Here is a 15837-nt window from a genome sequence, read left to right on the forward strand (position 1 = left end):
CTGCTAGAAGAACACTAGGCAAAATAGTGACAGAGCGATGCTGGCAGAAGAAAAGCTTTCTGTGCACAGGGCACAAGTCTCAGGTGTAAAACTGAGCTCAAGTGCACTTTGGCTGCAAATGCTTAAAATGAAACATAAATACCAATATCAGTAAATTAAGCATTCATCTATTAATACATTGGCTCTTCCATGATTTATCATCTGATGATGATTAAGAACATCCTTGGCTATTGAACCCTCTTTCTTTTTTAGAGGGGTGTCATTGATTTATTTTTAAATATTGGCTTTTGCTTATTGCAGCATATCTCAGTAAGCGTATGAGAAGATGACAAAGAGTCACTTTATTCTATATATGTTGTGTAACTGCACAGGTTTAAGGAAAACACTGCTGCAGCAGCAATGCCATTATTGACATTGTTTGCAGCTCTCTCATGCCAGCCTCAGTTTCCCTGCTGCTTGCTTTCCAGGGGCTTTCATGCCCCCTCGCTTGTAGCTGTTATAGAACAGGCAATGTCTATGCCATGTGGTTTGCAAGTTGCTGGGCGTCTTCCCTCACAGCTCCCCTCTGCAGACCCGAGATCCCAGAGCCAAAATGTCTTGCCTGTGCCTGGGAGGGGAGATACACAGGTTGTAATAAAAGCTATAGGAAAATATTTCTGTAATAAGAAACTGTCACCTAGGCTGAGTGGCTGTGACATTACAGCTTCTTGGGAAGATACTGCCATGGATATTGGGAAACAGCGAAGAAAGGAGTTTCTATTTCCATGGATTTACTTTGACTTTGAGGAATCACTTTAAAAAAAAATAATCTATCCTGGGAAATATTTAAATACTTAGAATGATTCATCTGAGTGGAGAGTGAGTGATGTTCAGCTCTTAAGCTTAACACTTACATTTTTTTCTTCCTTTAGATGGCACTTCCCCCGAGCTTGACACCAGGAGTTGTTCCCCTGGGGTCAGGATGTCTTTCACCACTGGGACTGTGATAACAAGAGCCTTGGGCTGAAGCACATCTCCCAAACGGTTTCACTTGTGTACCATTAGTAATACTTGCAGAGTGTCAGATGTAAGCTACCAGGGAAGTGTGGGTTTAGTACTCATTTAACTTCTTGCTATGTATACCAACCCACACAATTTTCTTCTGAGCTTATTTCAATTGGAGAAGTCATTGTGGGACACAAGTTGGGTTTCTTTGGGCTTCTCTGACACTGAGCCAGGAAGCGGGAAATTCATCATCATCTTCAATAAACTGAATGTGCAGATGATGAAATTCCAAAGTGAAATGAGAAATAATATCAAGCTAGAAACACTTACCTGAAAATCATAGAATCATTAAGGCTGGAGAAGACCTCTAAGATCATCCAGTCCAACCATCAACCCAACACCCCTGTGCCTCCTAAATCATGTCCCTAAGCACCACATCTACACATTTTTTGAACACCCCCACGGATGGTGACTCCACCACCTCTCTGGGCAGCCTGTTCCAATGCCTGACCACTCTTTCAGTACAGAATTTTTTTCCTAATATCCAACCTAAACCTCCCCTCATGCAGCTTGAGGCCATTTCCTCTCATCCTATCACTTGGGAGAAGAGACCAAATCCCACCTTGCTACAACCTCCTTTCAGGTAGTTGTAGAGAGCGAGAAGGTCTCCCCTCAGCCTCCCCTTCCCCAGGATAAACACCCCCAGCTCCCTCAGCCGCTCCTCATCACACTTGTTCTGCAGACCCTTCACCAGCTCCATTGCCCTTCTCTGGACACGCTCCAGCACCTCAGTGTCCTTCTTGTACTGAGGGGCCCAAAACTGCACACAGTACTCAAGGTGGGGCCTCACCAGTGCCGAGCACAGGGGCACCATCCCTGCCCTGCCCCTGCTGGCCACACTATTCCTGACACAAGCCAGGATGCTGTTGGCCGCCTTGGCCACCTGGGCACTGCTGGCTCATGCTCAGCCGGCTGTCAGCCAGCACCCCCAGGGCCTTCTCTGCCGGGCAGCTCTCCAGCCACTCCTCCCCAAGGCTGCAGTGTTGCATGGGGTTGTTGTGACCCAAGTGCAGGACCTGGCAAAAATACACTTGTGAGATACGTGAGCAATATTCCTGTTTGTGTGGGCAGCTGAGATTGAGCAAATCAAACATTTTAAAGGCTGCCAGTGGGCTCTGATGGTCGGTGTATACCCTTTCCATGTTTCATCAAGAGTTCCTTGTGAGTGTGAAAACATGACAGTGACAGTGGAGATCCCTGAGCAGATGGCAAGGGAATAGCAAGCAATGAGGAAAATATGCATGTCATGTACTGGAAATGCAGATGAAGGCTCAGATCTTTGTTTCAGAGTGTTACAGAACGTTCAAAGCATCGCTCTACAGTCCAGGAGTTGTCAGGTAAATGTCGGCATTGACCGGCATTTCTAGGGCATTTATGCCCAACTTCAACTGCTGACACGCCTCATCCTTATCTTTCCCCATGACGTTACAGCTTGGGCTAAATCTGAAGAGACATCTGAAATCTTGGAAGTGAGCAGTTTTTCTGTTATTTGGAGAGGTAATTAAGTTTTGGTTGAATTTTAAAACCTTTAAAAACAACTACGGTCAAATGGCATCAGATTTCGTTGGATTAGGTGAGTACTGACACACATAAGTGTGAAACGTTTTATTTCGATATCTTTGAAGGAATTTGCAAATATTCACACCTGAAATTTGGGAACATGTTATTGTATTTCTAGATCAGCCCTCTGAATTCTTTTGGTTTTTTTGCATTGGAAGTAAACTGGATATTCACTGTGCTGTAAATGAAGTGCAAACTGGTATGCCAGGGTACCCCAAAGGAGGGCAGGCCACAACGCTGTATTGTAACTGGAGGACTGTAATAAAACATCATTTAAAAGCCTTTTGTTGCCAATGTGACCTTTAATATCACCTGATATGACTAGCAGCATTACAGGAGAGATGCTTAGGAGACAGAAAAATTAAGTGACCCACCAAGCATTTGTTTAACCAGGTCATTTAAAACTACTCACTGTTGTTAGCCCTATCGTTCTGCTGGTTTAAATACATGGTGGTAATAATTTGATGCTTTTTAATTCCCTTTAGGCTTTTGTGTGTGCTGAGCCAAGCACTAGCTGGTACCCAGCCCTGCATGCCTGTGGTGGGGGCACATGCACTGGTCCCCGCCTGCGCCCAGTCTGGGGCTGACCCACAGAGCCTTGATACAACAGAATTAGGGAAACCCTGTGATAATGGTGTGTCCTTGTCTGGGGTGGATCATGCTGGCAGCTCTGGGTTTGGGACCAGTGACATCAGCCAGCACTGTTACAGGAGGGATCTGGGGGTGATGCCCAGGTTGGGGCACAGAGCGGGGGGCTCAGCTGCCGCTGGAAGTGCACATCTGACTGCAGTGTTGATGGTTATTGCAAAGGCTCGTTACCGCATTGAGACAATTCACAGGGTAGGCCTTAACATATTAACGTAATATTTTCTACCACCTCCTGTTATAAACATATATCATCATGTAAGGTATATGAAAATATATAAATATATATAAATAAAACCATATTGTATAATATATACTATTTTATAATCTCTATTTTAAATATATTTTATTTAAATCGACTTCATGCCCTTGCAGTTGTTTTCCCTTGACGATCTTTTGTAGTGTTCCTCTTGTAGTCTTTTTCTCTTCTACTCCTGTCCCTATGTGTTCCTCCAGGCCCTAGCTGCTCTCTTCCACCCACGACTCCCAGGAGGCTCTTGAGAACCTGCTCCTGTTGAGTCCCCTGATGCATCGGCAGGACTTGACCCTGCTCCAGACACCCCGGACCAGTGTGCAGTAGAAGTTCACAAAGCCTTTGCTCAGCATCCCTTTGCACCCAGCAGTGACACCTGCTATCGAGCATGCCGGTGGGGCTCCCCTCCACAGATATGGAGATGCAGCCAATGGGATCATGACCCAGGAACTCCACCCTGAGGAACCTCTTACCTTTTTCTGTAATGAAGAGAAGTTAAAATACAGTATATGTTATTTGTTGGACCCTAAAGTTGGAGGTGGTGTTACCATCAGTGTATGAGACTGCACAATGTAAGGCTTAGAAAGGAGCTTCATTAAGAGCAAAACCCAACAGCAGTAAAGCTGGTGGTGAAAGCAGCAACTATTTCCATAATTAAAATCTCTACCTTTATAGGTTTCTGAATTAGCTGGAAAAAAATATTGCCCCAGGCTCAAGCTTGCCATTCACATGTAGCTTTCCTTTTATTTCTGTAGACTAAGTTTTGCATGTGCTTTAACAGCAGTAATTCCAATTATTTATTTTAAATTATCATCTAATTCAGGTGTAGAGAACTAGGTTTTGAAAATAGCATGACATTTAAGACAAATGTGGCGCACATGGGCAGCGTTCGTACTCAGAGTAAAATGTGTTAAACCTTATCTGGCTTATAACTCAAAATTTAGAGTGCCAGAATATCTGTTGGCATAATGTAGTAGGTTTTAGTACCTTTGAAGTGGCAATATAGAGTATAAGGTTAAAAAAAGATGCTGTTTCACAATCCCTGAATGAGGATGCAAAAAAGAGCTGTGATCAGGTTGCAGAGAACTGGGAAACTCTCTAAGTAAATAATTGCTTGATGGTCATTATATTCAATATTGTGTGTAAACTTTTACACTTGTAGAGCTGAAAACATCAACTAATGGGTCTACTTTTGATTATTACAGTAAATCACTCAGAAACTTGCAGTAAAATCTCCTTACACATGGAGCCATCCCAGCAGAAGATACCACCCTAGTGTATTGTGGGACATAGAAAGTTGGCTAAAAGGAAACCTCTGGTTTAACAAACACCTTGGCTGACATAAAAGGTCCCTGCCTTCTCTCACACCCCAGGAGGGACCAGAGGTCCATCCCAGGGCCACTGAGCTCTGCGCTGCCCTTACGCTGCTCTGAAGTTGCGTTGCTCTACAGTGCATTGTGTGCAGGAGATGGTGAAACTCTGTGGCGGTGGGAAGTGAAGGCAGGAGCCACAGCGCTGGTGAAAAGGGTTCTAACCAAAACCAACGCCAAATTTCTTGTAATAATACAGCAAGTGAAATTTGTGATGAGACCAGTGCAGGTCTGAATTTGCATTGAATAAATTGTGGTTCTAACCTAAAAGCAATAGTTGTTTTGGGCTGCTGCTTCAAATTTTCCTTATGTGGTTACTATACCGTCAATCAACATCGCTGATCTGTCAGATATCGCCTTTGGTTTCTTCTCTGATGGATTTTTTTTTTTTAAACAATGAATATTAGCATGAAATGGCACTATATCCTATTTATAAGATTGTTACTTAGTCATCTCATGTATGATTAATAGTGATTTGCTGAAATATTCTCAGAGGTATTTAATAGGCTTCCACGTTGCAAAGCATGTGGCTGCTAAGTGTTAGGAAGCTATTAGAGGTTTTTTAGAGGAGTTTAGAATTTTTTGGTACAAATTTATGCACTGTATGCATTTCAGCAGAAAATACTGCTGAAATAAGCATACTGGTATTAAATTTAGTATGAAATTGGAAATTTCATACTTTGATATGGTACATTCCTTCCTCTGCTTTTCCAGCAACAGGTTCCTGGTGTATACTTCAGATGTTTGTTCTAATCAAAAAGCTTCTGTAAGGTCTCACTTTCCTCCTCATATGTTTCGGCACACGTAGCAAATGGGAGGTAATGTGCAAAACCGCTATGGAATAGAGGTGGTTTACAAATAAAAATAGTCAGGAATGTCCTGTGTAAGTCAAAGTATGGAGAGCAAATTTAATCCAAGTCACCAGCCAAGAGCCAGTCTGCTGTAGGCTCTATGGGTGGGGGTACGTGTGTTTCTGTGCCATGCTGCACCACCATCCTCTGCTAATAGGGCAGATGACTCAAAAGGTGTGAATCCTTCAAATGCGCCTTTTCCATTCTTGTAATGGCAGCTGATGCAAGCTAGCTTTAAAAAGAATTTGGACTTTCTCTTTTTTCCTTTAAGCTAATAAACAACCCCCTGCATCTTATTTCCTCTAATCAGCTAATGGAAAGTTTCAAACTGAGATTTCTTTAAATGATGAACTTTGGGCTGCTCACTTCTAATCTTTTTCTATTGAATAGCTCATGGCACTTTACGAGTTTACCATTCTTCTAACCAAATAAAGCTATCAGGAAGCCTGATTGTTTTTTACTGGCAGGTTTACTAGAGGAAATCCTCCTTCTGAAGGAGCACAATAGGCTGGTGATTTCTCCAGGGTGAGTAGCAGCCAGTAAAAATAAACATTATCCTGTTATAGTACATTTCTACAAAGGCCTGAACTTAAAAGCTTATGTATGAGGTTCAATTACAATAATTTTATATCTAATAATATATTTTTGAGAGGAGAGAAAGTACTTTATCATCCTAATTTTTTTATGGTGTGTGGAGAAATTCTGGTTTCTGTTGTGCATTTCAGAACCAGTGTAACTGCAGGGAATGATTTAGGTATTGACTACCCTAAGCAATGCTGTTTTGCCTGAGGTTTGTGTATATAGTTCTGTCACAGGGAAATAACCTTTTCCTGATATGAGACAGCAGTTTATTTTCAGTACCTAGTTGGTTTTCAGGTTGTTTTTTCTTATCTTCTTTTAATTAACTTTTGTGCGTTTTAGGGAGGTCATTATGAAATTACTAATTCAGTCGCCCTGAGGCAGGTTTCAATATATCTTCAAGAACTTGGTTTTGCTTATTTCATGGCACTCTTCTCTTTGGGGCCAACAACATTTCTCTGCTTGACCTCTGCACCTGGGGGCTAGGCCTGGAATAAAGCCTTCCATTAAGCCCAGCCCAGGCAGACTAGCATTGCCCTGGCTCAACCATACATGCTACAGAAGAGCCTTCAGCTGTGGAAACTGTGACGCAGGAGCCGCCCTCATGCCCTGGGCGGATGTCCTCAATGGAGCAGCACCCATGCCAGTGGTGGAGGCATCTTCATCCTGCAGCTCTGGAAGGCGTGTCCATGTGAAGCTCCACCTTGGCTTTTGACCAAACAAAACCTGGAAGCACTGTCTGCCGTCTCACAGGGGGAGAAAGTGCTGCAGCATGAAAAGTGCAACTTTGTGCTGTAATAGGTTGAAGGTGCATCATAGGAAATGTGGATAACCTTATATATGATGCTGTTGAGTGCTTAAATAGGTAAGGAGTTATGCTGTGAGGTCAAAATAGGGATCTTTTCTCAGGGACATTTTGCTCATGTAGTAGTCACGTTCACTGTTGTGTATGATTTGCATGTTATTCCCAGAGATGTTTTGAGTGCCTTTACTGAAATTTGCATGAAGAAAGCTTAAAAGTGTCTCCAGTTCCATGGGGCTTTTGGACACGAATATAAAGGGAGCAGGAAATAATTCCCTGTGAAAATGGAGCTGAATGGCATGAAAACACCAACTCTTGATCCTGTGACAGCTGTAACATCAGCTTAGCATCAGTTAATATTATCAGTCATATTAACACTCATGTTTTTGAAGGTGCCTTTTCTTTTTAAGGTCTCATTTAAATGACTACGGGCAGCTGAGAGAGAGATTGGGGCAGCCTCCCTCCTGGGACAGGTCCTCCAGCAGCGACCACGGCCGCCAGTCGCACGGTGCCATCCTGAAGACCCACAGGCTGGAACCTGCAGAGGAATTTCATTCCTGGCACAAGCTACCTATTCCTGGCCCAGCTCTGCCAGGAGGGGAGGCAAGATGAGCACTTCTTCAGGGAGTTCTCTTGGAAAACTTTTGCATCATCTGGGCAGGGAAAAACAAAGGTGCTGGGAAGAACTGAAGGACGGTGCCTTTAAAAAATATCAGCAGGCTGTGCTGATGCCTCGTGCTGCTTCTGGGCTCTGTGCTGCCTGATGTGTTTGGAAACCAGACTGCCTCACTGCCTCCATCAGAAGCCATCTCTGTTTGGTGAGTGTCGCAGCCTGCAAGAGGGCAGCAGATCTTCATGGAAATATTGTGAAAATACATCAGTCTACACCCATTTTGGGATTTAATAAGTACAGACAGAGTCCTTGAGTCCTTAGTGGATGAGTTTGTGGGACACCTTGGGTGCTGTGCTGGCAGACCTGGTCCTGGGGTCCAGCAGCTGCCACTGTAGAGGCAGCGGGTGCTCGGTGCCTCCCGAGTCAGACCCATGCATCACTCCCTCTCTCCCCTATAGCTTGTATACAGCAAAGGGTTCTGGCCAATATGTTTGTTTGCTGAGACAAGTGATTTGATGGATCGTTGCTCTGAAAATTGGAATGGGATCATGAGAATGATTTTTGGTTTGTGGGGGGATTTTGCTTTCCTTTATCAGCCTACTGGACAGGATTTTTTTCTTTATAGTTTTCTTAAAAACGCAGCTGAGCCAGTCACTGGATTCTTTCTTAAGCAAAGTATTTGGCCTGTTTGAAGCCAGAGCTGCAGCTTGGACTGCTGATCCCTGGGGTCTGCTGACCAGGGAACGTCACTGGTAACTTGACGCTGAGCCCTCTGGCTCCGGTGTGGAATGGCTGGAAGGGGAAGACAAGAGACAGGGGCTCTTTCCATGGGAGTTCAGCAGATTTATCCCATTAAAATATCAATGTGATGCAGAGAGGTGCTTCAATTGAATGGGAAACCTGTTTCAGTAGTTTTTAAGGTCTAAAACATAACAGTATGGTGGTAGCGATATTTTTCATAATTTTGCTTTCCTGCATGTGGCGAAGTTTGCTGTTTCAATATGATAATACCCCATGAAACATGATCTTCAGGCCATTTGGGAAAACGATGTGCTGGAGTGTTTGTGCTGCAGACGATGTCTGCTCTTGGCAGCTGCCTGGACGAGCGTCCTGCTCTGTCTGAAATAAATCCTGTGGAGAACTGGAGCTGCCTGCCCAGCCCAGAGCATGCAGCAGTGCCCCAGTCAGCGGGGCTGGGGAGACAGCAGACGCTTTTCTTGGTTTTTAAATTGAAATTCTGTGTACTCAAGCCAAGGCTTCAGTGGGTGTAACTTAAATAATGCAGATATATGATTCTTTCAAACAGCCAGTGTTGTCTACCACGATAGAGTATTTTATTAGAGTTTATCTGCTCCACACCTGCAGATCTCATCCCAAACTTTAACTTGACACTTGGGCTGTGAAGACGGCACGCTGCTTTTTCTGTTGTAAATCCTACCTGAGAAGCTGGACACGGGGAGGGCAGAACCCTCTGTTCCACTGCTGCCGGCGCTGCCCCTGTGGGAGTCCGAGCCAGGGCAGGATGGGCTCCATCCCCACAGGAGGTGTGGGACCTGCAGCCCTGGCCAGCACCGCAGGGGTCTGTGGTGATGGCATGACAAGGGCAATGCTGTGAGTGCAGCCGGGAGGCACTCGCAGGGATGTCCAACGGGGAGATCCTGCTCCAGGCGTTGGGCTGTCAGCATGGTGCTTCTCACTGCCAGTTTTGCTTCACTTAAGTGTTACGAGGCATTTTAGATAGCTTTATTTCCATAAAATCCCTTTTGTTTATGATTTTTTGGGTAAGTATTGTGACCCCTGAATGCCTGTCCCAGTCCTCACCCTTGCCTTTGCCTAGGACCAGCTGTGCATCTTTCATCTTCCTCTTCATCTTTTGTATGGAGGTGGAGTTGGGTGGATAGATGGTCTCTCCTTTGGTTTAATTTCTGTTATTTCCTAGAATGATTTCAGTAGTATTCTCAAGGAAGCCAGAAATTAATTTTCCAGTTACCATCAGAGGTTAACGTACCCTTTGTTTTCTCCTGGCTGCAATACCTTTGGGCATAGTATTTGGTACCACTTGGCAAGGGAAGAAATAAAATCAGAATTGACCTTGGTACCAAAATAAATAGAGAAGAATTAATGTTTTGTTATAATTACTCTGTTCCTCTGCTTACTGCAAAACATATGAGGTCCCAAGGAGTTTTGTGTGATTTTTGTTGTATTTATGAATGTAGCTTTTCAAGACCTGCTGTGTGTGCAAGGATGAAAGAATAAGCCTGTGTGCTTCTTGGGGGTACTGATGGATGAAAAGCTGGATGTGAGCTGACAATTGCGCTCACAGCCCAGAAAGCCAACCATATCCTGGACTGCATCACAAGCAGCACGGCCAGCAGGTCAAGGGAGGGGATTCTGCCCCTCTACTCTGCTCTGGTGAGACCCCCCTCTGCAGTGCTGCGTCCAGCTCTGGAGCCCTCAGCACAGGAAGGACATGGACCTGTTGGAGCGGGTCCGGAGGAGGCCACAAAAATTATCCGAGGGCTGGAGCACCTCTGCTACGAGGACAGGCTGAGAGAGTTGGGGTTGTTCAGCCTGGAGAAGAGAAGGCCATGGGGAGAACTTATTGTGGCCTTCCAGGAGCTGAAGGGGGGCTGTAGGAAGGACGGGGGCTGTCTTTATAGCAAGATCTGTTGTGACAGGACACAGGGTAATGGTCTTAAACTAAAGGAGGGTAGATTTAGACTGGATATAAGGAAGGAATTTTTTACAATGAGGGTGGTGTAACACTGGCCCAGGTTGCCCGGAGAGGCTGTGGAGGCCCCCTCCCTGGAAACACCCAAGGCCAGGCTGGACGGGGCTCTGAGCAGCCTGATCTAGTTGAAGATGTCCCTGCTCACAGCTGGGGGGTTGGGCTAGATGGGCTCTAAAGGTCCCTTCCAACCCACACCATTCCATGATTCTATGATTCTTAAAACAATTTTCAGACTGCTCTAAGTAACACTCAGTATTGCTTTACACAACACAAAGATCAAAATAAACAGACTTAAATGCTTCCTCTAAGCTACTTTATTCCTACTTTGAATTCTATCAAAGAGAAATCCAGCATTTTTATGATAGGCACTGCATATTATGACAGCGGTTCAAACTATTTTATAATGTACCGATGTAATAATAATTCTCTGAAACAGTATGTCTAAGCATGAAGCACTTGAATTTGATTCCATGTGCTGGACTTAGATTTTATTTTTTATTTTTAAGAAGCTTTCCAATTTATACCTTAAACAGGCAACCTGTAAATCTGTTTTAATGGACTTGCTGTCTGCATGTGCACTTTTTATATATTTTTGTGTCTCTCTGTAATTTGATCTTTCACATCTTTTTCATATCTGTTTCTAAAATGTAAGGTACAAATAATGATGCCCGCATGATTTGGGACTCTCCATCTGCAGAGTGCTCTGTATGTGCTGTTGCTCTGCTATAGGGTACAGTCTGCCATGGACAAGGCAAACCAGCCTGGAACGGTGAAAAGACAACTTGGCTGAAAATGCAGTGTTCAGAAGCCTGACTTCACACATGGGCAAGAAATGTAACATGTTTGTGACATTCCCCTACTCATTATCCATATTCATTACTTTTCCTTCAGCTGTCTGAAGGCTATTAATTAAGCAGCAGTGCATTACAGATATTTTTGGAATTAGGAGTGTGACATCTGGTGACCCATGAAAGGAGCATCTCTCCACAGCTGGCTTTTCATTCCTGATGTGCTGCTTTGTGGCTGTACCACAAGAAAATACAGTAATGTGAAGGTGTGGAGAGTTTTTCTTCAGTAGGGTTTTTCAGTACCCTCATGATCAGAAGTTGAATAGAACAGCATATTTTGGTTTATATGGAGAAAGTTGAAAAAGTGTTGTAAAAATCAGAAAAATATCATTTATTTAAATAAAGTAACAGGAAATGTCTGCATTCAGCAAATCCTGAATTTTTTACTGTCATGAAAGTGTCTGCTGTGAATTTGAATCTTGCATCAGGCCAGCGTGGTCTGTAGTGGAGGAAGCACAAGGCAGGGCAGACCTTTGGCACAGGCGTGTGACGATGGTGGGGTTCTTGTCATGCTCAGTGCCTGCTTCACCTCTCTTGAGGCAACTCAGACTTAACCTCAGACATGAAAATGAGATGTGATTAATAACGAAATACACTTATTATGTCTTCTCAATGCAGCTATGACAGCATCATAACCAACCCCGTGCCCGGAGAGAGGCATTCACCTGCTAAGGTCCTTCATTTAACATAGAGAGACAGGCGACCCGAGAGCAACGGAGCCAGGGGGATGGTGCTTGGGTCTGTTTGCAAATGGCAAAGTTCTTTGCAGTGGGAGAGGTTTAACGTTTACTCTGGCACCGAGAGGTAAATGAGACTGTGGTCTGTGAATCCTCAGTTTGTCATTACTCGTATGTTTAAACTGTGACAGCTCAGTAATATTAAACATGAAATACTTGAGTTACATGTCAAATAGCAAAGGATAACTGTATTGGGGTATAACAGAAAAGTAATTAATTACATTTTAAACAGTTTAAATAAAGTAAATTTCCATTAACATCGTAACTGCAGATTCAATCACAGAAAGTGTATCTTCAGGACTAAAAAAATCTAGCAAAGTAGTTTTTACATTCATACTACAAGTATGCCCTCTACCAGCTGTTTGCCAGGGCTACTGCTCTGCTTTGTTTTTTGGGGTGGTTGTACCAAGGTTTGGTTAGTGCCCAGGCCAGTAGTCAGTGGCACATGGTGTGTCCTTGGTGATAATGGCTTTACTGCTTCCCCTCCAGGATCCCTTGGATTGCCTTTGGCATGCTTGTTGCTACGCGCTCCCCAGCTTCCAGTGTGTGTTGCCCGAGTTGCTGCAGAAACATGGGAACTGGGAGATTAACTCTTTCTGCAACTACTGAGTGCTGAATATAAAATGCAAAGCCGAGCAGTTTCTTGTGCTTAGGAACAAAGGGTTTGCTTTTCTGTAACCCTGCCATGAATTTTGTTGTTTCATAGAATCATTAAGGTTGGAAAAGACCTCTAGGGTCATCAAGTCCAACTGTCAACCCAACACCACCATGTCTCCTAAACCATGCCCTGAGTTGCCATGTCTATAAGTGTTTTAAATACCTCCAGGGATCCATTTCTTGCAGGATTGGATAAAATCCCAACATAAATAATATTTTAAACTACTTATGTATGAGCATGACGTTAGCATCCAAAGCATGTAATTTTTTAGTATACTTGTCAGAGTGAGAGAGCAAAAATATGGAAACACAACTCTCAATGTGCTTTCGTTCTTTCAGATGCTGTCTGTCAGTGTTCAACCATACAGTGACAGGACTCTGACTGCAGTTTGGAATTTACTGTTTATACCAATTTACTCAAATTTTCGTCTTTCAGGTAGTTCTGACCTAATGTGGTGGTTAATAATAGATCTGTAATGAGGACTGGCCAGTTCAATGCTCCCCTCTGTTGACACACAGCCTTAGCTCATGTGCTTTGACTTCTCTAAGGTATATATTTTCATTATACCTTTTCTTCTAATTAGTGATCATTCCAAACTGGGAATCCTTCCTGCTCAGCTGATCATTCGCAGTGTGTAAGTGATGGAGAAGCCGGGCACCAGCACTGCTCTCCCTGCCCTTCCAGCGCGATGGCTCCTGCTCAGGATTGGGTATGGTGCTCTCATGCAACCAATTTTCGAAGAAGGTACTTTTTGATGCCACTGGTGGACCCACAGCTCAAAAGCTAGATGTTACTTTTCAAAATGCTCCTTTTCATCACTGTTCTTTACGTAGCCCGGCTGTATTCAGGCCCCTGCAGCATCGTGTCTGCTGCCCGCTCAGCTCCTGAAGCCACCTGCGGTGTCACCACCTTCTCCCCAGACAGCACCTCGTAAAGGAACTTTCTTAAACATTTACCTATACAATTCTTTAAAGCAAAAGTAATCTAGTTACCTTTAAAAATGTGAACTTCATGTTATCACTAAGGCCCCAAATTTTGGTTCTGGTTTGGAAATTTTTTTCCGTCTTGTCCCATAATAGCCCTCGGAAACAGGTAACAGTTTCAGTCTGGTTTCTCCAGTTGTGTCCTCTGCTGACTTAGCACAGATGGTGGGTTTTTCAGACTAGCACCGAGAAATGAATGCATAGTATTTCCCACTAACTGACTTATGTTTGAATTGCCCTTCATCTGCTCTTTCTGTCAGTGATTAGTGACAGGAGGCTAGCCCTTATTTTCTTTCATTATATGCCATGCCTAACCCAGCTGAATTCTTCTACATTACCTTTTTATCAATATTGGCATGGCCTGTGAGGGACCGCATCCTGTATCTCTGCAGTGCCTGCCCGACCAGCCCTATGCCCCTGACCCACTGTGACAAACAGAGGAGTCCAGCAGCTGAATAACCCTGGGTTGGGGCAGGCGTCTAGATCTGTCCTGTGTACAAAGACAGTCCTATGAAGATCTTGCAGGAATAGGATTAGTATACCGACAGGTTAGTAGTGAATTCATTAGAAGCTTTTTTTTTCCCTGAAATGCCAAAATCTTTCAAAACTGAGTATTCTAAGAGGGCAAATTTGAAGCACCGCTCTGCTCCTCACCCTCAAGCCCTACTGACGGCACTGTTACTGCTCTAGGGGATCACCAGCATCGCTGCAGCTTCTGGGACAGGGCCAGACCAAGACACAAATATGCTCCAGAGTCACACTTAAGATGAGAATTTATTTGCAGCTTGGAAAAGAGTTTTTGAGCCGAGCAAGAAGGCTGACCAATCCAGTGTTCAGGTAATTTTCAAGCATACATCAGCTTCAGACGTGCCTCTCTGGGGCAGGGGGAGAGTCTGACAAACCATCAGTAATGTCTCTCCCTCCAGAGAGGAGGACTTAAACACTTCTGAAATTTGAATTCACAGTTGGAAGAACTACCTCTGCTTTTAATATTATCTAATAATGTGAGGTGGTTGTGAGAATGAGAAAGTCTGAAAGGATTTTTTTCCTTCATTAAGTCAGTTTCTACCTTCATGTCATTTCTGACCTTGGAAACAGATTGGCAAATCCAACTCAGATCCATAATGGCTACTGCTGTAGGAAGCAGCTGAGTAACAGCTCACAGATTAGGTAAAATAAGACCTGTGCTAGCAGATGAGTCTGGATTGTGAGCATGCTGTCATATAGAGAGCCCAGGACTGCAGTGCCATCCATGAGGATGGAAGGTCAGGGCTGGAGATGGGCTTTCCATCCCTTTCTACTGCCCCAGGCACTGTCAGCTGGTCTGCACTCATGTGCATCTTGCACTGCTTTGGCATAAGCCTGAGAGATGTCACTTCTCTATTTAGAGCCCTTGGTGCTATGAGGCAGCCGTGACTGCCAGTGCAGCAAAGCTACTGTCTCACCTACTGTCCTGCAGGGATCTCTGCAGAGGTTCTAGGTTTTATCACCATTCATATCGTATTGTGTTCAGTTCGTGCTGGAGTGAGGTTACTGGGCTGCAGGCAGCCACAAGACACCTGGGAGTAAACTAGGAAGACAGTGCAGGGACACTGCTGGAGATGGCTGAAGTGCTCTGTCAAGTGTGACTGTAGACAAGATGCAGAGGGACCGGCTGTAGCGGGGAGCCTGGACTGCATTTCTGAAGGTGATGCTGCCCCCAAAGCAGAGAGCTTTCTGAGGACACAGCAGCTACACCAGGAAACACTGGGGTGGGGATTCTGCTCTGTGCAGCTCCAAATGAGCTTTTGGCAGAACCCAAGAGAAGCAGCCTTTGTCATCTTGAAGTTGTTTCCTCTATTGGCCATCTCAGTTCTCCATCAGTAGCCTGTTCCCCAAAACTACTGTTACGCGGCTGATCCCAGATGTGGCATTTACCAAGTACAATTTTTCAGTTAAAGTGATCTTTAAAAGCTGCTGTTGAATTTGAGCTTCCCTTTTTGCTGCTTCTTTCATTAGCAATATCTGAAGTTACCACCTCCAGCACCGTGCTCCACATGGAGTAACAATTCACCTAGTGAATGGACAAAGCACTCTCATATCCCCGTCCCCACCAGTGCTCTGTGGAGCCTTGCAGGTTGTGAAGGTCTGTGTCCCCTCCAAAGGCTAGTGCCTTTTTCACTT

General features: G+C 44.3%; 1 long non-coding RNA gene across 1 annotated transcript; it reads left to right on the top strand.

Moving 5' to 3' along the window:
* Positions 1–7647: 7647 nt before the first annotated feature.
* On the top strand, positions 7648–13990 carry LOC135314209 (uncharacterized). Its single transcript, XR_010373656.1, has 3 exons — positions 7648–7922; positions 11915–12100; positions 13275–13990. It is a non-coding gene; the product is annotated as an uncharacterized LOC135314209 (long non-coding RNA).
* The last annotated feature ends 1847 nt before the right edge of the window (positions 13991–15837 follow it).

Source organism: Phalacrocorax carbo, chromosome 7 (assembly GCF_963921805.1).
Source record: "Phalacrocorax carbo chromosome 7, bPhaCar2.1, whole genome shotgun sequence".
In the NCBI taxonomy this organism is placed as follows: Eukaryota; Metazoa; Chordata; class Aves; order Suliformes; family Phalacrocoracidae; genus Phalacrocorax; species Phalacrocorax carbo.